The sequence below is a fragment of the Anabrus simplex genome, chromosome 3 (genome assembly GCF_040414725.1).
Source record: "Anabrus simplex isolate iqAnaSimp1 chromosome 3, ASM4041472v1, whole genome shotgun sequence".
Taxonomy (NCBI): Eukaryota; Metazoa; Arthropoda; class Insecta; order Orthoptera; family Tettigoniidae; genus Anabrus; species Anabrus simplex.
Window position 1 is genome coordinate 487,690,817 of NC_090267.1, and position 18,067 is coordinate 487,708,883.

At 45.4% G+C, this 18,067-nt stretch overlaps 24 non-coding genes across 24 annotated transcripts; all 24 read left to right on the plus strand.

Moving 5' to 3' along the window:
* The first annotated feature begins 1,248 nt into the window (after nucleotides 1-1,248).
* On the plus strand, nucleotides 1,249-1,321 carry TRNAK-UUU (transfer RNA lysine (anticodon UUU)). The gene has a single exon. It is a non-coding gene; the product is annotated as a tRNA-Lys (tRNA).
* A 77-nt stretch (nucleotides 1,322-1,398) lies between these two features.
* On the plus strand, nucleotides 1,399-1,471 carry TRNAK-UUU (transfer RNA lysine (anticodon UUU)). The gene has a single exon. It is a non-coding gene; the product is annotated as a tRNA-Lys (tRNA).
* A 529-nt stretch (nucleotides 1,472-2,000) lies between these two features.
* TRNAK-UUU (transfer RNA lysine (anticodon UUU)) lies at nucleotides 2,001-2,073 on the plus strand. The gene has a single exon. It is a non-coding gene; the product is annotated as a tRNA-Lys (tRNA).
* Nucleotides 2,074-2,901: 828 nt separating this feature from the next.
* Nucleotides 2,902-2,974, plus strand: TRNAK-UUU (transfer RNA lysine (anticodon UUU)). The gene has a single exon. It is a non-coding gene; the product is annotated as a tRNA-Lys (tRNA).
* Nucleotides 2,975-3,052: 78 nt separating this feature from the next.
* TRNAK-UUU (transfer RNA lysine (anticodon UUU)) lies at nucleotides 3,053-3,125 on the plus strand. Its single transcript has one exon. It is a non-coding gene; the product is annotated as a tRNA-Lys (tRNA).
* Nucleotides 3,126-3,203: 78 nt separating this feature from the next.
* Nucleotides 3,204-3,276, plus strand: TRNAK-UUU (transfer RNA lysine (anticodon UUU)). The gene has a single exon. It is a non-coding gene; the product is annotated as a tRNA-Lys (tRNA).
* Nucleotides 3,277-4,755: 1,479 nt separating this feature from the next.
* On the plus strand, nucleotides 4,756-4,828 carry TRNAK-UUU (transfer RNA lysine (anticodon UUU)). Its single transcript has one exon. It is a non-coding gene; the product is annotated as a tRNA-Lys (tRNA).
* Nucleotides 4,829-6,156: 1,328 nt separating this feature from the next.
* Nucleotides 6,157-6,229, plus strand: TRNAK-UUU (transfer RNA lysine (anticodon UUU)). Its single transcript has one exon. It is a non-coding gene; the product is annotated as a tRNA-Lys (tRNA).
* Nucleotides 6,230-7,356: 1,127 nt separating this feature from the next.
* On the plus strand, nucleotides 7,357-7,429 carry TRNAK-UUU (transfer RNA lysine (anticodon UUU)). The gene has a single exon. It is a non-coding gene; the product is annotated as a tRNA-Lys (tRNA).
* Nucleotides 7,430-7,658: 229 nt separating this feature from the next.
* On the plus strand, nucleotides 7,659-7,732 carry TRNAR-UCU (transfer RNA arginine (anticodon UCU)). Its single transcript has one exon. It is a non-coding gene; the product is annotated as a tRNA-Arg (tRNA).
* A 1,522-nt stretch (nucleotides 7,733-9,254) lies between these two features.
* Nucleotides 9,255-9,327, plus strand: TRNAK-UUU (transfer RNA lysine (anticodon UUU)). Its single transcript has one exon. It is a non-coding gene; the product is annotated as a tRNA-Lys (tRNA).
* A 228-nt stretch (nucleotides 9,328-9,555) lies between these two features.
* TRNAK-UUU (transfer RNA lysine (anticodon UUU)) lies at nucleotides 9,556-9,628 on the plus strand. Its single transcript has one exon. It is a non-coding gene; the product is annotated as a tRNA-Lys (tRNA).
* A 526-nt stretch (nucleotides 9,629-10,154) lies between these two features.
* On the plus strand, nucleotides 10,155-10,227 carry TRNAK-UUU (transfer RNA lysine (anticodon UUU)). Its single transcript has one exon. It is a non-coding gene; the product is annotated as a tRNA-Lys (tRNA).
* Nucleotides 10,228-10,906: 679 nt separating this feature from the next.
* TRNAK-UUU (transfer RNA lysine (anticodon UUU)) lies at nucleotides 10,907-10,979 on the plus strand. Its single transcript has one exon. It is a non-coding gene; the product is annotated as a tRNA-Lys (tRNA).
* Nucleotides 10,980-11,656: 677 nt separating this feature from the next.
* On the plus strand, nucleotides 11,657-11,729 carry TRNAK-UUU (transfer RNA lysine (anticodon UUU)). Its single transcript has one exon. It is a non-coding gene; the product is annotated as a tRNA-Lys (tRNA).
* Nucleotides 11,730-11,807: 78 nt separating this feature from the next.
* TRNAK-UUU (transfer RNA lysine (anticodon UUU)) lies at nucleotides 11,808-11,880 on the plus strand. Its single transcript has one exon. It is a non-coding gene; the product is annotated as a tRNA-Lys (tRNA).
* Nucleotides 11,881-12,254: 374 nt separating this feature from the next.
* Nucleotides 12,255-12,327, plus strand: TRNAP-UGG (transfer RNA proline (anticodon UGG)). Its single transcript has one exon. It is a non-coding gene; the product is annotated as a tRNA-Pro (tRNA).
* A 677-nt stretch (nucleotides 12,328-13,004) lies between these two features.
* TRNAN-AUU (transfer RNA asparagine (anticodon AUU)) lies at nucleotides 13,005-13,077 on the plus strand. Its single transcript has one exon. It is a non-coding gene; the product is annotated as a tRNA-Asn (tRNA).
* Nucleotides 13,078-13,756: 679 nt separating this feature from the next.
* Nucleotides 13,757-13,829, plus strand: TRNAK-UUU (transfer RNA lysine (anticodon UUU)). The gene has a single exon. It is a non-coding gene; the product is annotated as a tRNA-Lys (tRNA).
* Nucleotides 13,830-13,907: 78 nt separating this feature from the next.
* On the plus strand, nucleotides 13,908-13,980 carry TRNAK-UUU (transfer RNA lysine (anticodon UUU)). The gene has a single exon. It is a non-coding gene; the product is annotated as a tRNA-Lys (tRNA).
* A 529-nt stretch (nucleotides 13,981-14,509) lies between these two features.
* TRNAK-UUU (transfer RNA lysine (anticodon UUU)) lies at nucleotides 14,510-14,582 on the plus strand. The gene has a single exon. It is a non-coding gene; the product is annotated as a tRNA-Lys (tRNA).
* A 228-nt stretch (nucleotides 14,583-14,810) lies between these two features.
* TRNAK-UUU (transfer RNA lysine (anticodon UUU)) lies at nucleotides 14,811-14,883 on the plus strand. The gene has a single exon. It is a non-coding gene; the product is annotated as a tRNA-Lys (tRNA).
* A 1,430-nt stretch (nucleotides 14,884-16,313) lies between these two features.
* TRNAK-UUU (transfer RNA lysine (anticodon UUU)) lies at nucleotides 16,314-16,386 on the plus strand. The gene has a single exon. It is a non-coding gene; the product is annotated as a tRNA-Lys (tRNA).
* An 830-nt stretch (nucleotides 16,387-17,216) lies between these two features.
* On the plus strand, nucleotides 17,217-17,290 carry TRNAK-UUU (transfer RNA lysine (anticodon UUU)). The gene has a single exon. It is a non-coding gene; the product is annotated as a tRNA-Lys (tRNA).
* The last annotated feature ends 777 nt before the right edge of the window (nucleotides 17,291-18,067 follow it).

An 18,067-nucleotide genomic window follows, 5' to 3' on the forward strand; every position in this document is an offset into this window, starting at 1 on the left:
AAGTGTCTGTGAGAAAAGTTAATGAAAAACCCACTAAAGTAGCCCGAGTGGCTCAGTCGGTAGAGCATTAGGCTTTTAACCTGAGGGTACAACGTTCAAATCCCTTCCCGGGCGTACGGATATTTCTTGCCCATTTTTCAAGGAAGACACCAAGTGTCTGTGAGAAATGTAATCAAAGAAGTGCGAGTATAGTCCGAGTAGCTCAGTCGGTAGAGCATAATGCTTTTAACCTGAGGGTAGAACGTTCAAATCCCTTCTCGGGCGTACGGATACTTTTTGACTATTTTTCAAGGAAGACACAAAGTTTTCTGTGAGAAATGTAATTAAAAAAGTACGAATATAGCCCGAGTAGCTCAGTCGGTAGAGCATTAGGCTTTTTAACCTGAGGGTCCAGGGTTCAAATCCCTGCTCGGGCGAATGCGTTCTTTTCGGTTATTTATCAACGAGGATACCAAGTGTCTGTGAGAAATGTAAATGAATAAATTTCCAATGTAGCCCGAGTAGCTCAGCCGGTAGATCATCATGCTTTTAACCTGAGGGTCCAGGCTTCAAATCCCTGCTCGGGCGAACGGAGATTTATTGACTATTTCTCAAGAAGGACATCAAGTGTCTGTGAGAAATGTAAATGAGTAATTTACCAATGAAGCCAGAGTGGCTCAGCCGGTAGAGCATCATGTTTTAACCTGAGGGTCCAGGGTTCAAATCCCTGCTCGAGCGAACGCGTTCTTTTCGGTTATTTATCAACGAGGACACCAAGTGTCTGTGAGAAATGTAAATGAAAAACCTACTAACGTAGCCCGAGTAGCTCAGTCGGTAGAGCCTTAGGCTTTTATCCTGAGGGTACGACGTTCAAATCCCTTCTCGGGCGTACGGATACTTTTTGCCTATTTTTCAAGGAACACACCAAGTGCCTGTGAGAAATGTAAATGAGTAATTTACCAATGTAGCCCGAGTAGCTCAGCCGGTACAGCATCATGATTTTAACCTGAGGGTCCAGGGTTCAAATCCCTGCTCGAGCAAACGCGTTCTTTTCGGTTATTTATCAACGAGGATACCAAGTGTCTGTGAGAAATGTAAATGAAAAACCTACTAACGTAGCCCAAGTAGCTCAGCCGGTAGAGCATCATGCTTTTAACCTGACGGTCCAGGGTTCAAATCCCTGCTCGAGCGAACGGAAATTTATTGACTATTTCTCAAGAAATACATCAAGTGTCTGTGAGAAATGTAAAGGAAAAATACACGAATGTAGCCCGAGTAGCTCAGCCGGTAGAGCATCAGGCTTTTAACCTGAGGGTCCAGGGTTCAAATCCCTGTTCTGGCGAACGGAAATTTTTGACTATTTCTCAAGAAATACATCAAGTGTCTGTGAGAAATGTAAATGAAAAATATACGAATGTAGCCCGAGTAGCTCAGCCGGTAGAGCATCAGGCTTTTAACCTGAGGGTCCAGGGTTCAAATCCCTGCTCGAACGAACGCGTTCTTTTCGGTTATTTATCAACGAGGATACCAAGTGTCTGTGAGAAATGTAAATGAAAAACCTACTAACGTAGCCCGAGTAGCTCAGTCGGTAGAGAATTACGCTTTTAACCTGAGGGTACAACGTTCAAATCCCTTCTCGGGCGTACGTATATTTTTTGCCTATTTTTCAAGGAAGACACCAAGTGTCTGTGAGAAATGTAATTAAAAAAGTACGAACATAGCCCGAGTAGCTCAGTCGGTAGAGCATTAGGCTTGTAACCTGAGGGTACAACGTTCAAATCCCTTCTCGGGCGTACGGATACTTTTTGACTATTTTTCAAGGAAGACACAACGTGTCTGTGAGAAATGTAATTAAAATTGTACGAATATAGCCCGAGTAGCTCAGTCGGTAGAGCATTAGGCTTTTAACCTGAGGGTCCAGGGTTCAAATCCCTGCACGAGCGAACCGAAATTCATTGACTATTTCTCAAGAAATACATCAAGTGTCGGTGAGAAATGTAAAGGAAAAATATACGAATGTAGCCCGAGTAGCTCAGCCGGTAGAGCATCAGGCTTTTGACCTGAGGGTCCAGGGTTCAAATCCCTTCTCGGGCGAACGGAAATTTATTGACTATTTCTCAAGAAATACAGCAAGTGTCTGTGAGAAATGTTATTAAAAAATTTGCGTATATATACCGAGGAGCTCAGTCGGTAGAGCGTTAGGCATTTAACGTGAGGGTCCAGGGTTCAAATCCCTGCTCGAGCGAACGCGTTCCTTTCGGTTATTTATCAACGAGGAAACCAAGTTTCTGTGAGAAATGTAAATGAATAAATTACCAATGTAGCCCAAGTTGCTCAGCCGGTAGAGCATCATGTTTTTAACCTGAGGGTCCAGGGTTCAAATCAATGCTCGGGCGTACGGTAGCTTCGGCTTATTCATCAACTAGGACACCAAGCGTCTGTGAGAAATGCAAATGAATAACCTACTAACGTCCCGAGTAGCTCAGTCGCTATAGCATTAGGCTTTTAACCTGAGGGTACAGGGTTCAAATCCCTGCTCGAGCGAACGCGTTCCTTTCGGTTATTTATCAACGAGGATAAGAAGTGTCTGTGAGAAATGTAAATGAAGAACCTACTAACGTAGCCCGAATAGCTCAGTCGGTAGAGCATTAGGATTTTAACCTGAGGGTACTACGTTCAAATCCCTTCTCGGGCGTACGGATACTTTTTGCCTATTTTTCAAGGAAGACACCAAGTGTCTGTGAGAAATGTAATTAAGAAAGTACGAATATAGCCCCAGTAGCTCAGTCGGTAGAGCATTAGGCCTTTAACCTTAGGGTCTAGTGTTCAAATGTGTGTTTGGGCGAACGCGTTTCTTTGCTTATTTACCGAGGAGAATGCCAAGTGTCTGTGAGAAATGTAAATGAATAATTTCCCCATGTAGCCCGAGTAGCTCAGCCGGTAGAGCATCAGGCTTTTAACCTGAGGGTCCAGGGTTCAAATCCCTGCTCGGGCGAACGGAAATTTATTGACTATTTCTCAAGAAGGACATCAAGTGTACGTGAGAAATATAAAGGAAAAGTATACGAATGCAGCCCGTGTAGCTCAGCCGGTAGAGCAACAGGCTTTTAACCTGAGGGTCCAGGGTTCAAATCCCTGCTCGGGCGAACGGAAATTTATTGACTATTTCTCAAGAAGGACATCAAGTGTCTGTGAGAAATGTAAAGGAAAAATATACGAAAGCAGCCCGAGTAGCTCAGCTGGTAGAGCATCAGGCTTTTAACCTGAGGGTCCAGGGTTCAAATCCCTGCTCGGGCGGACGGAAGTTTCAGCTTATTTATCAACTAGGACACCAAGTGTCTGTGAGAAATGTAAATGAAAAACTTACTAACGTAGCCCGAGTAGCTCAGTCGGCAGAGCATTAGGCTTTTATCCTGGGGGTCCAAGGGTCAATCCCTGCTCGGGCGAACGTGTTTTTTCGGTTATTTATCAACGACGATACTGAGTGTCTGTGAAAAAATTCAATGAAAAATTTTACGAATGTACCTCCGGTAGCTCAGTCGGTAGAGCACTAGGCTTTTAACCTGAGGGTCCAACGCTCAAATCCCTTCTCGGGCGTACGGATACTTTCTGCCTATTTTTCAAGGAAGACGCCAAGTGTCTGTGAGAAATGTAATTAAACAAGTACGAATATAGCCCGAGTAGCTCAGTCGGTAGAGCATTAGTCTTTTCACCTGAGGGTCCGGGGTTCAAATCCCTGCTCGGGCGAACGCGTTCTTTTCGGTTATTTATCAACGAGGATACCATGTGTCTGTGAGAAATGTAAATGAATAAATTTCCAATGTAGCCCGAGTAGCTCAGCCGGTAGATCAACATGCTTTTAACCTGAGGGTCCAGGCTTCAAATCCCTGCTCGGGCGAACGGAGATTTATTGACTATTTCTCAAGAAAGACATCAAGTGTCTGTGAGAAATGTAAATGAGGAATTTACCAATGTAGCCCGAGTAGCTCAGCCGGTAGGGCATCATGCTTTTAACCTGAGGGTCCAGGGTTCAAATCCCTGCTCGAGCGAACGCGTTCTGTTCGATTATTTATCAACGAGGATACCAAGTGTCTGTGAGAAATGTAAATGAAAAACCTACTAACGTAGCCCGAGTAGCTCAGTCGGTAGAGCCTTAGGCTTTTAACCTGAGGGTACGACGTTCAAATCCCTTCTCGGGCGTGCGGATACTTTTTGCCTATTTTTCAAGGAAGACACAAAGTGTCTGTGAGATATGTAATTAAAAGAGTACTAATATAGCCCGTCCGCCTCTGTGGTGCAGTGGTTAGCGTGATTAGCTGCCACCCCCAGAGGTCCGGGTTCGATTCCCGGCTCTGCCACGAAATTTGAAAAGTGGTACGAGGGCTGGAACGGGGTCCACTCAGCCTCGGGAGGTCAACTGAGTAGAGGTGGGTTCGATTCCCACCTCAGCCATCCTGGAAGTGGTTTTCCGTGGTTTCCCACTTCTCCTCCAGGCAAATGCCGGGATGGCACCTAACTGAAGGCCACGGCCGCTTCCTTCCCTCTTCCTTGCCTGTCCCATCCAATCTTCCCTTCCCTCCACTAGGCCCCTGTTCAGCATAGCAGGTGAGGCCGCCTGGGCGAGTTACTGGTCATTCTCCCCAGTTGTATCCCCGACCCAAAGTCTGAATCTCCAGGACACTGCCCTTGAGGCGGTAGAGGTGGGATCCCTCGCTGAGTCCGAGGGAAAAACCGACCCTGGAGGGTAAACAGATTACGAACGAACGAACTAATATAGCCCGAGTAGCTCAGTCGGTAGAGCATCAGGCTTTTAACCTGAGGGTCCAGGTTTCAAATCCCTGCTTGGGCGAATGGAAATTTATTGACTATTTCTCAAGAAGGACATCAAGTGTCTGTGAGAAATGTAAAGGAAAAATATGCGAATGTAGCCCGAGTAGCTCAGCCGGTAGAGCATCAGGCTTTTAACCTGAGGGTCCAACGCTCAAATCCCTCCTCGGGCGTACTGATATTTTCTGCTTATTTTTCAAGGAATACATCAAGTGTCTGTGAGAAATGTTATTAAAAAATTCGCGTATATATACCGAGGAGCTCAGTCGGTAGACGTTAGGCATTTAACCTGAGGGTCCACGTTCAAAACCCTGCTCGGTCGAACGCGTTCTTTTCGGTTATTTATCAACGAGGATACCAAGTGTCTGTGAGAAATGTAAATGAATAACTTACCAATGAAGCCAGAGTAGCTCAGTCGGTAGAGCATTAGGCTTTTTACCTGGAGGAACGTCCGCCTCTGTGGTGTAGTGGTTAGCGTGATTAGCTGCCACCCCCGGAGGTCCGGGTTCGATTCCCGGCTCTGCCACGAAATTTGAAAAGTGGTACGAGGGCTGGAACGGGGTCCACTCAGCCTCGGGAGGTCAACTGAGTAGAGGTGGGTTCGATTCCCACCTCAGCCATCCTGGAAGTGGTTCTCCGTGGTTTCCCACTTCTCCTCCAGGCAAATGCCGGGATGGTACCTCATTTAAGGCCACGGCCGCTTCCTTCCCCTCTTCCTCGTCTATCCCTTCCAATCTTCCCATCCCCCCGCAAGGCCCCTGCTCAGCATAGCAGGTGAGGCCGCCTGGGCGAGATACTGGTCATTCTCCCCAGTTGTATCCAGCGACCCAAAGTATGAAGCTCCAGGACACTGCCCTTGAGGCGGTAGAGGTGGGATCCCTCGCTGAGTCCGAGGGAAAAGCCAGCCCTGGAGGGAAAACAGATTAAGATAGATAGACCTGGGGGTACAACGTTCAAATCCCTTCTCGGGCGTACGGATACTTTTTGCCTATTTTTCAAGGAAGACACCAAGTGTCTGTGAGAAATGTAATTAAAAAAGCACGAATATAGCCCGAGTAGCTCAGTCGGTAGAGCATTAGGCCTTTAACCTTAGTGTCCAGTGTTCAAATATGTGTTTGGGCGAACGCGTTTCCTTGCTTATTTACCGAGGAGGATACCAAGTGTCTGTGAGAAATGTAAATGAATAATTTACCAATGTAGCCCGAGTAGCTCAGCCGGTAGAGCATCAGGGTTTTAACCTCAGGGTCCAGGGTTCAAATCCCTGCTCGGGCGAACGGAAATTTATTGACTATTTCTCAAGAAGGACATCAAGTGTCTGTGAGAAATGTAAAGGACAAATTTACTAATGTAGCCCGAGTAGCTCAGCCGGTAGAGCATCAGGCTTTTAACTTGATGGTCCAGGGTTCAAATCCCTGCTCGGGCGGGCGGAAGTTTTGGCTTATTTATCAACTAGTACACCAAGTGTCTGTGAAAATGTAAATGAAAAACGTACTAAGGTAACCCAAGTAGCTCAGTCGGTAGAGCATTAGGTTTTTAACCTTGGGGTCCAGGGTTCAAACCCTGCTCGGGCGAACGTGTTTTTTCGGTTATTTATCAACGACGATACTGAGTGTCTGTGAAAAAATCCATGAAAAATTTACGAATGTACCCCGGGTAACTCAGTCGGTAGAGCACTAGGCTTTCAACCTGATTGTCCAACGCTCAAATCCCTTCTCGGGCATACGGATATTTTTTGCCTTTTTTGCAAGGAAGACATCAAGTGTCTGTGAGAAATGTTATTAAAAAATTTGCGTATATATAACCAGGAGCTCAGTCGGTAGAGCGTTAGGCATTTAACCTGATGGTCCAGGGTTCAAATCCCTACTCGGTCGAACGCGTTCTTTTCGGGTTTTTTATCAACGAGGATACCAAATGTCTGTGAGAACTGTAAATGAATAAATTTCCAATGTAGCCCGAGTAGCTCAGCCGGTAGATCATCATGCTTTTAACCTGATGGTCCAGGGTTCAAATCCCTGCTCGGGCGTACGGAAGCTTCGGCTTAGTCATCAACTAGGACACCAAGTGTCTGTGAGAAATGCAAATGAATAACCTACTAACGTACCGAGTAGCTCAGTCGGTATAGCATTAGGCTTTTTAACCTGAGGTTCCAGGGTTCAAATCCCTGCTCGAGCGAACGCGTTCTTTGCGGTTATTTATCAAAGAGGATACCAAGTGTCTGTGAGAAATGTAAATGAAAAACCTATTGACGTAGCCCGAGTGGCTCAGTCGGTAGAGCATTAGGCTTTTAACCTGAGGGTACAACGTTCAAATCCCTTCTCGGGCGTACGGATGTTTCTTGCCCTTTTTTCAAGGAAGGCACCAAGTGTCTGTGAGAAATGTAATTAAAAAAGTACGAATACAGCCCGAGTAGCTCAGTCGGTAGAGCATTCGGCTTTTAACCTGCGGGTACAACGTTCAAATCCCTTCTCGGGCGTACGGATACTTTTTGACTATTATTCAAGGAAGACACAAAGTGTCTGTGAGAAATGTAATTTAAAAAGTACGAATATAGCCCGAGTAGCTCAGTCGGTAGAGCATTAGGCTTTTAACCTGAGGGTCCAGGGTTCAAATCCCTGCTCGGGCGAACGCGTTCTTTCCGGTTATTTATCAACGAGGATACCAAGTGTCTGTGAGAAATGTAAATGAATAAATTTCCAATGTAGCCCGAGTAGCTCAGCCGGTAGATCATCATGCTTTTAACCTGAGGGTCCAGGCTTCAAATCCCTGCTCGGGCGAACGGAGATTTATTGACTATTTCTCAAGAAATACATCAAGTGTCTGTGAGAAATGTAAAGGAAAAATATACGAATGTAGCCCGAGTAGCTCAGCCGGTAGAGCATCAGGCTTCTGACCTGAGGGTCCAGTTTTTCAAATCCCTGCTCGGGCGAACGGAAATTTATTGACTATTTCTCAAGAAATACATCAAGTGTCTGTGAGAAATGTAAAGGAAAAATATGCGAATGTAGCCCGAGTAGCTCAGCCGGTAGAGCATCAGGCTCTTGACCTGAGGGTCCAGTGTTCAAATGTGTGTTTGGGCGAACGCGTTTCTTTGCTTATTTACCGAGGAGGATACCAAGTGTCTGTGAGAAATGTAAATGAATACTTTACCCATGTAGCCCGAGTAGCTCAGCCGGTAGAGCATGAGGCTTTTAACCTGAGGGTCCATGGTTCAAATCCCTGCTCGGGCGAACGGAAATTTATTGACTATTTCTCAAGAAATACATCAAGTGTCTGTGAGAAATGTAAAGGAAAAATATACGAATGTAGCCCGAGTAGCTCAGCCGGTAGAGCATCAGGCTTTTGACCTGAGGGTCCAGGGTCGAAATCCCTGCTCGGGCGAACGGAAATTCATTGACAATTTCTCAAGGAGGACTTCAAGTGTCTGTGAGAAATGTAAAGGAAAACGACGATACTGAGTGTCAGTGAAAAAATCATCATCAACATCATCATCTGTTTACCCTCCAGGTTCGGCTTTTCCCTCGGACTCAGCGAGGGATCCCACCTCTACCGCCTCAAGGACAGTGTCCCGGAGCTTCAGACTCTTGGTCGGGGGATACAACTGGGGAGAATGACCTCTACCTCGCACAGGCGGCCTCACCTGCTATGCTGAACAGGGGCCTTGTGGAGGGATGGGAAGAGTGGTAGGTATAGGCAAGGAAGAGGGAAGGAAACGGCCGTGGCCTTAAGTTAGGTACCATCCCGGCATTCGCCTGGAGGAGAAGTGGAAAACCACGGAAAACCACTTCAAGGATTGTTGAGGTGGGAATCGAACCCACCTCTACTCAGTTGACCTCCCGAGGCTGAGAGGACCCAGTTCCAGCCCTCGTACCACTTTTCAAATTTCGTGGCAGAGCCGGGAATCGAACCCGGACCTCCGGGTGTGGCAGCTAATCACCCTAACCACTACACCACAGAGGCGGACGTCTGTGAAAAAATTCAATGAAAAATTTACGTATGTACCCCGGGTAGCTCAGTCGGTAGAGCACTAGGCTTTTAACCTGAGGGTCCAAGGTTCAAATCCCTACTCGGGCGAACGCGTTCTTTTCGGTTATTTATCAACGAGGAAACCAAGTGTCTGTGAGAAATGTAAATGAATAATTTACCAATGTAGCCCAAGTAGCTCAGCCGGTAGAGCATCATGCTTTTAACCTGAGGGTTCAGGGTTCAATTCCCTGCTCGGGCGTACGGTAGCTTCGGCTTATTCATCAACTAGGACACCAAGTGTCTGTGAGAAATGCAAATGAATAACCTACTAACGTCCCGAGTAGCTCAGTCGGTACAGCATTAGGCTTTTAACCTGAGGGTCCAAGGTTCAAATCCCTGCTCGAGCGAACGCGTTCTTTTCGGTTATTTATCTACGAGGATACCAAGTGTCTGTGAGAAATGTAAATGAGTAATTTAGCAATGTAGCCCGGGTAGCTCAGCCGGTAGAGCATCAGGCTTTTAACTTGAGGGTCCAGGGTTCAAATCCCTGCACGGGCGAACGGAAATTTATTGACTATTTCTCAAGAAGGACATCAAGTGTCTGTGAGTAATCTAAAGGAAAAATTTACTAATGTAGCCCGAGTAGCCCAGCCGGTAGAGCGTCAGGCTTTTAACCTTAGGGTCCAGTGTTCAATAGTGTGTTTGGGCGAACGCGTTTCTTTGCTTATTTACCGAGGAATATACCAAATGTCTGTGAGAAATGTAAATGAATAATTTACCCATGTGGCCCGATTAGCTCAGCCGGTAGAGCATCAGGCTTTTAACCTGAGGGTCCAGGGTTCAAATCCCTGCTCGGGCGAACGGAAATTTACTGACTTTCTCAAGAAGGACATCAAGTGTCTGTGAGAAATGTAAAGGAAGAATATACGAATGTAGCCCGAAGAGCTCAGCCGGTTGAGTATCAGGCTTTTAACCTGAGGGTCCAGGGTTGAAATCCCTGCTCGAGCGAACGCGTTCTTTTCGGTTATTTATCAACGAGGATACCAAGTGTCTGTGAGAAATGTAAATGAAAAACCTACTAACGTAGCCCGAGTAGCTCTGTCGGTAGAGCATTAGGCTTTTAACCTGAGGGTACAACGTTCAAATCCCTTCTCGGGCGTACGAATACTTTTTGCCTATTTTTCAAGGAAGACACCAAGTGTCTGTGAGAAATGTAATTAAAAAGTACGAATATAGCCCGAGTAGCTCAGTCGGAAGAGCATTAGGCCTTTAACCTTAAGGTCCAGTGTTCAAATGTGTGTTTGGGCGAACGCGATTCTTTGCTTATTTACCGAGGAGGATACCAAGTGTCTGTGAGAAATGTAAATGAATAATTTACCGATGTAGCCCGAGTAGCTCAGCCGGTAGAGCGTCAGGCTTTTAACCTGAGGGTCCAGGGTTCAAAACCCTGCTCGGTCGAATGGAAATTTATTGACTATTTCTCAAGAAGGACATCAAGTGTCTGTGAGAAATGTAAAGGAAAAATATGCGAATGTAGCCCGAGTAGCTCAGCCGGTAGAGCATCAGGCTTTTAACCTGAGGGTCCAACGCTCAAATCCCTTCTCGGGCGTACGGATATTTTTTGCCTATTTTTCAAGGAAGACACCAAGTGTCTGTGAGAAATGTTATTAAAAAATTTGCGTATATATACCGAGGAGCTCAGTCGGTAGACGATAGGCATTTAACCTGAGGGTCCAGGGTTCAAATCCCTGCTCGGGCGAACGCGTTCTTTTCGGTGATTTATCAACGAGGATACCAAGTGTCTGTGAGAAATGTAAATGAATAACTTACCAACGAAACCAGAGTAGCTCAACCGGTAGCGCATTATGCTTTTAACCTGAGGGACCAGGTTCAAGTCCCTGCTCGGGCGAACGGAAATTTATTGACTATTTCTCAAGAAAGACATCAAGTGTGTGTGAGAAATGTAAATGAATAATTTCCTATGTAGCCTGAGTAGCTCAGCCGGTAGAGCATCAGGCTTTTTACCTGAGGGTCAAGGGTTCAAATCCCTGCTGGGGCGAACGGAAATTTATTAACTCTTTCTCAAGAAGGACATCAAGTGTCTGTGAGAAATGTAAAGGAAAAATATACGAACGTAGCCCGAGTAGCTCAGCCGGTAGAGCATCAGGCTTTTAACCTGGGGGTCCAGGGCTCAAATCCCTGCTCGGGCGGAGGGAAGTTTTGGCTTTATTTATCAACTAGGACTCCAAGTGTCTGTGAGAAATGTAAATGAAAAAGTTGCTAATGTAGCCCGAGTAGCTCAGTCGGTAGAGCATTAGGCTTATAGCCTGGGGATCCAGGGTTCAATCCCTTCTCGGGCGAACGTGTTTTTTTCGGTTATTTATCAACGACGATACTGAGTGTCTATGAAAAAATTCAATGAAAAATTTACGAATGTACCCCGGGTAACTCAGTCGGTAGAGCACTAGGCTATTAACCTGAGGGTCCAACGCTCAAATCCCTTCTCGGGCGTACGGATACTTTTTGCCTATTTTTCAAGGAAGACACCAAGTGTCTGTGAGAATGTAATTAAAAAAGTACGAATATAGCCCGAGTAGCTCAGTCGGTAGAGCATTAGGCCTTTAACCTTAGGGTCCAGTGTTCAAATGTGTGTTTGGGCGAACGCGTTTCCTTGCTTATTTACCGAGGAGGATACCAAGTGTCTGTGAGAAATGTAAATGAATAATTTACCAATGTAGCCCGAGTAGCTCAGTCGGTAGAGCATTAGGCCTTTAACCTTAGGGTCCAGTGTTCAAATGTGTGTTTGGTCGAACGCGTTTCCTTGCATAATTACCGAGGAGGATACCAAGTGTCTGTGAGAAATGTAAATGAATAATTTACCCATGGAGCCCGAGTAGCTCAGCCGGTAGAGCAACAGGCTTTTAACCTGAGGGTCCAGGGTTCAAATCCCTGCTCGGGCGAACGGAAATTTGTTGATTATTTCTCAAGAAGGACATCAAGTGTCTGTGAGAAATGTAAAGGAAAAATGTACGAATGTAGCCCGAGTAGCCCAGCCGGTAGAGCATCAGGCTTTTAACCTGAGGGTCCAGGGTTCAAATCCCTGCTCGGGCGAACGGAAATTTATTGACTATTTCTCATGGACATCAAGTGTCTGTGAGTAATGTAAAGGAAAAATTTACTAATGTAGCCCCAGTAGCTCAGGCGGTAGAGCGTCAGGCTTTTAACCTTAGGGTCCAGTGTTCAAATGTGTGTTTGGGCGAACGCGTTTCATTGCTTATTTACCGAGGAGGATACCAAGTGTCTGTGAGAAATGTAAATGAATACTTTATACATGTAGCCCGAGTAGCTCAGCCGGTAGAGCATCAGGCTTTTTACCTGAGGTTCCAGTGATCAAATCCCTGCTGGCGAACGGAAATTTGTTGACTATTTCTCAAGAAATACATCAAGTGTCTGTGAGAAATGTAAAGGAAAAATTTACTAATGTAACCCGAGTAGCTCAGCCGGTAGAGCATCAGGCTTGGAACGTGAGGGTACAGGGTTCAAATCCCTGCTCGGGCGGACGGAAGTTTTGGCTTATTTATCAACTAGGACACCAAGTGTCTGTGAAAATGTAAATGAAAAACATACTAACGTATCCCAAGTAGCTCAGTCGGTAGAGCATTAGGCTTTTAACCTGGGGGTCCAGGGTTCAAACACTGCTCGGGCGAACGTGTTTTTTCGGTTATTTATCAACGACGATACTGTGTGTCTGTGAAAAAATTCAATGAAAAATTTACGAATGTACCCCGGGTAGCTCAATCGGTACAGCAGTAGGCTTTTAACCTGAGGGTCCAACGCTCAAATCCCTTCTCGGGCGTACGGATATTTTTTGCCTATTTTGCAAGGAAGACATCAAGTGTCTGTGAGAAATGTTATTAAAAAATTTGCATATATATACCGAGGAGCTCAGTCGGTACAGCGTTAGGCATTTAACCTGAGGGTCCAGGGTTCAAATCCCTACGCGGGCGAACGCGTTCTTTTCGGTTATTTATCAACGAGGAAACCAAGTGTCTGTGAGAAATGTAAATGAAAAACCCACTGACGTAGCCCGAGTAGCTCAGTCGGTAGAGCACTAGGCTTTTAACCTGAGCGTACAACGTTCAAATCCCTTCTCGGGCGTACGAATACTTTTTGCCTATTTTTCAAGGAAGACACAAAGTGTCTGTGAGAAATGTAATTAACAAAGTACGAACGTAGCCCGAGTAGCTCAGTCGGTAGGGTATTAGGCTATTAACCTGAGGGTCCAGGGTTCAAATCCCTGCTCGAGCGAACGCGTTCGTTTCGGTTATTTATCTACGAAGATACCAAGTGTCTGTGAGAAATGTAAATGAGTAATTTACCAATGTAGCCCGAGTAGCTCAGCCGGTAGAGCATCATGCTTTTTAACCTGAGGGTCCAGGGTTCAAATTACTGCTCGAGCGAACGCATAACTTTCGGTTATTTATCAACGAGGATACCAAGTGTCTGTGAGAAATGTAAATGAAAAACCTACTAACGTAGCCCGAATAGCTCAGTCGGTAGAGCATTAGGCTTTTAACCTGAGGGTACAACATTCAAATCCCTTCTCGGGCGTACGGATACTTTTTTCCTATTTTTCAAGAAAGAAATCAAGTGTCTGTGAGAAATGTAAATGAAGAACCCACTAACGTAGCGCGAGTAGCTCAGTCGGTAAAGCATTAGGCTTTAACCTGAGGGTACAACGTTCAAATCCCTTCTCGGGCGTACGGATACTTTTTGCCTATTTTTCAAGGAAGACACCAAGTGTCTGTGAGAATGTAATTAAAAAAGTACGAATATAGCCCGAGTAGCTCAGTCGGTAGAGCATTAGGCCTTTAACCTTAGGGTCCAGTGTTCAAATGTGTGTTTGGGCGAACGCGTTTCTTTGCTTATTTACCGAGGAGGATACCAAGTGTCTGTGAGAAATGTAAATGAATAACTTACCCATGTAGCCCGAGTAGCTCAGCCGGTAGAGCATCAGGCTTTTAACCTGAGGGTCCAGGGTTCAAATCCCTGCTCGGGCGAAGGGAAATTTATTCACTATTTCTCAAGAAGAAGATCAAGTGTATGTGAGAAATGTAAAGGAAAAATATACGAATGCAGCCCGAATAGCTCAGCCGGTTGAGCATCAGGCTTTTAACCTGAGGGTCCAGGGTTCAAATCCCTGCTCGGGCGAACGGAAATTTATTGACTATTTCTCAAGGAGTACATCAAGTGTCTGTGAGTAATGTAAAGGAAAAATTTACTAATGTAGCCCGAGTAGCTCAGCCAGTAGAGCGTCAAGCGTTTAACCTTAGGGCCCAGTGTACAAATGTGTGTTTGGGCGAACGCGTCTCTTTGCTTATTTACCGAGGAGGATACCAAGTGTCTGTGAGGAATGTAAATGAATAATTTACCCATGTAGCCCGAGTAGCTAAGCCGGTAGAGCATCAGGCTTTTAACCTGAGTGTACAGGGTTCAAATCCCTGCTCAGGCGAACGGAAATTTACTGACTGTTTCTCAAGAAGTACATCAAGTGTCTGTGAGTAATGTAAAGGAAAAATTTACTAATGTAGCCCGAGGAGCTCAGCCGGTAGAGCGTCAAGCGTGTAACCTTAGGGTCCAGTGTTCAAATGTGTGTTTGGGCGAACGCGTTTCTTTGCTTATTTACCCAGGAGGATACCAAGTGTCTGTGAGAAATGTAAATGAATAATTTACCCATGTAGCCCGAGTAGCTCAGCTGGTAGAGCATCAGGCTTTTAACCTGAGTGTACAGGGTTCAAATCCCTGCTCAGGCGAACGGAAATTTACTGACTATTTCTCAAGAAGTACATCAAGTGTCTGTGAGTAATGTAAAGGAAAAATTTACTAATGTAGCCCGAGTAGCTCAGCCGGTAGAGCGTCAAGCGTGTAACCTTAGGGTCCAGTGTTCAAATGTGTGTTTGGGCGAACGCGTTTCTTTGCTTATTTACCCAGGAGGATACCAAGTGTCTGTGAGAAATGTAAATGAATAATTTACCCATGTAGCCCGAGTAGCTCAGCTGGTAGAGCATCAGGCTTTTAACCTGAGGGTCCAGGGTTCGAATCCCTGCTCGGGCGAACGGAAATTTATTGACTATTTCTCAAGAAGGACATCAAGAGTCTGTGAGAAATGTAAAGGAAAAATATACGAATGTAGCCCCAGTAGCTCAGCCGGTAGAGCATCAGGCTTTTAACCTGAGGGTCCAGGGTTCAAGTCCCTGCTCTGGCGGACGGAAGTTTTAGATTATTTATCAACTAGGACACCAAGTGTCTGTGAGAAATGTAAATGAAAAATTTGCGTATGTACCCCGTGTAGCTCAGTCGGTAGAGCACTAGGCTTTTAACCTGAGGGTCCAACGCTCAAATCCCTTCTCGGACGTACGGATATTTTTTGCCTATTTTTCAACGAAGACATCAAGTGTCTGTGAGAAACGTTATTAAAAAATTTGCGTATATATACCGAGGAGCTCCGTCAGTAGACGTTAGGCATTTAACCTGAGGGTCCAGGGCTCAAATCTCTGCTCGGTCGAACGCGTTCTTTTCGGTTATTTATCAACGAGGATACCAAGTGTCTGTGAGAAATGTAAATGAATAATTCGCTAATGAAGCTAGAGTAGCTCAACCGGTAGCGCATTATGCTTTTAACCTGAGGGTCCAGGGTTCAAATCCCTGCTCGGGCGAACGGAAATTTATTGACTATTTCTGAAGAAAGAAATCAAGTGTCTGTGAGAAATGTAAATGAAGAACCTACTAACGTAGCGCGAGTAGCTCAGTCGGTAGAGCATTAGGCTTTTAACCTGAGGGTACAACGTTCAAATCCCTTCTCGGGCGTACGGTTACTTTTTGCCTATTTTTCAAGGAAGACACAAAGTGTCTGTGAGAAATGTAAATGAATAAATTGCCAATGTAGCTCAAGTAGCTCAGCCGGTAGAGCATCATGCTTTTAACCTGAGGGTCCAGGGTTCAAATCCCTGCTCGGGCGTACGGAAGCTTCGGCTTATTCATCAACTAGGACACCAAGTGTCTGTGAGAAATGCAAATGAATAACCTACTAACGTCCCGAGTAGCTCAGTCGGTATGGCATTAGGCTTTTAACCTGAGGGTCCAGGGTTCAAATCCCTGCTCGAGCGAACGCGTTCTCTTCGGTTATTTATCAACGAGGATAAAAAGTGTCTGTGAGAAATGTAAATGAAAAACCTACTAACGTAGCCCGAGTAGCTCAGTCGGTAGAGCATTAGGCTTTTAACCTGAGGGTACAAGGCTCAAATCCCTTTTCGGGCGTACGGATACTTTTTGCCTATTTTTGAAGGAAGACACCAAGTGTCTGTGAGAAATGTAATTAAAAATGTACGAATATAGCCCGAGTAGCTCAGTCGGTAGAGCATTAGGCCTTTAACCTTAGGGTCCAGTGTTCAAGTGTGTGTTTGGGCGAACGCGTTTCTTTGCTTATTTACCGAGGAGGATACCAAGTGTCTGTGAGAAATGTAAATGAATAATTTACCCATGTAGCCCGAGTAGCTCAGCCGGTAGAGCATCAGGCTTTTAAGCTGAGGGTCCAGGGTTCAAATCCCTGCTCGGGCGAACGGAAAGTTATTGACTATTTCTCAAGAAAGACATCAAGTGTCTGTGAGAAATGTAAATGAATAATTTAACAACGAAACCAGAGTAGCTCAGCCGGTAGAGCATCAGGCTTTTTACCTGAGGGTCCAGGGTCCAAATCCCTGCTGGGGCGAACGGAAATTTATTGACTATTTCTCAAGAAGGACATCAAGTGTCTGTGAGAAATGTAAAGGGAAAATGTACGAATGTAGCCCGAGTAGCTCAGCCGGTAGAGCATGAGGCTCTTAACCTGGGTGTACAACGTTCAAATCCCTTTTCGGGCGTACGGATACTTTTTGCCTATTTTTCAAGGAAGACACAAAGTGTCTGTGAGAAATGTAATTAAAAATGTACGAATATAGCCCTAGTAGCTCAGTCGGTAGAGCATTAGGCTTTTAACCTGAGGGTCCAGGCTTCAAATCCCTGCTCGAGCGAACGCGTTCTTTTCGGTTATTTATCAACGAGGATACCAAGTCTCTGTGAAAAATGTAAATGAAAAACCTACTAACGTAGCCTGAATAGCTCGGTCGGTAGAGCATTAGGCTTTTAACCTGAGGGTACAACTTTCAAATCCCTTCTCGGGCGTACGGATACTTTTTGCCTATTTTTCAAGGAAGACACCAAGTGTCTGTGAGAAATGTAATTAAAAAAGTACGAATATAGCCCGAGTAGCTCAGTCGGTAGAGCATTAGGACTTTAACCTTAGGGTCCAGTGTTCAAATGTGTGGTTGGGCGAACGCGTTTCTTTGCTTATTTACCGAGGAGGATACCAAGTGTCTGTGAGAAATGTAAATAAATCATTTACCCATGTAGCCCGAGTAGCTCAGCCGGTAGAGCATCAGGCTTTTAACCTGAGGGTCCAGGGTTCAAAATCCCTGCTCGGGCGAACGGAAATTTATTGACTAATTCTCGAGAAGGACATCAAGTGTCTGTGAGAAATGTAAAGGACAAATATACGAATGTAGCCCGAGTTGCTCAGCCGGTAGAGCATCATTCTTTTAACCTGAGGGTCCAGGGTTCAAATCCCTGCTCGGGCGAACGGAAATTTATTGACTATTTCTCAAGAAGGACATCAAGTGTCTGTGAGTAATCTAAAGGAAAAATTTACTAATGTAGCCCGAGTATCTCAGCCGGTAGGGCGTCACGCTTTTAACCTTGGGGTCCAGTGTTCAATAGTGTGTTTGGGCGAACGCGTTTCTTTGCTTATTTACCGAGGAGGATACCAAGTGTCTGTGAGAAATGTAAATGAATAATTTACCCATGTAGCCCGAGTAGCTCAGCCGGTAGAGCATCAGGCTTTTAACCTGAGGGTCCAGGGTTCAAATCTCCGCTCGGCGAACGGATGTTTTAGCTTATTTATCAACTAGGACACCAATTGTCTGTGAGAAATATAAATGAAAAATTAACGTATGTACCCCGTTTAGCTCAGTCGGTAGAGCACTAGGCTTTTAACCTGAGGGTCCAACGCTCAAATCCCTTCTCGGGCGTACGGAAGCTTCGAGTTATTCATCAGCTAGGACACCAAGTGTCTGTGAGAAATGAAAATGAAAACCTACTTTAGTCCCGAGTAGCTCAGTCGGTATAGCATTAGGCTTTTAACCTGAGGGTCCAGCGTTCAAATCCCTGCTCGAGCGAACGCGTTCTTTTTCGTTATTTATCTACG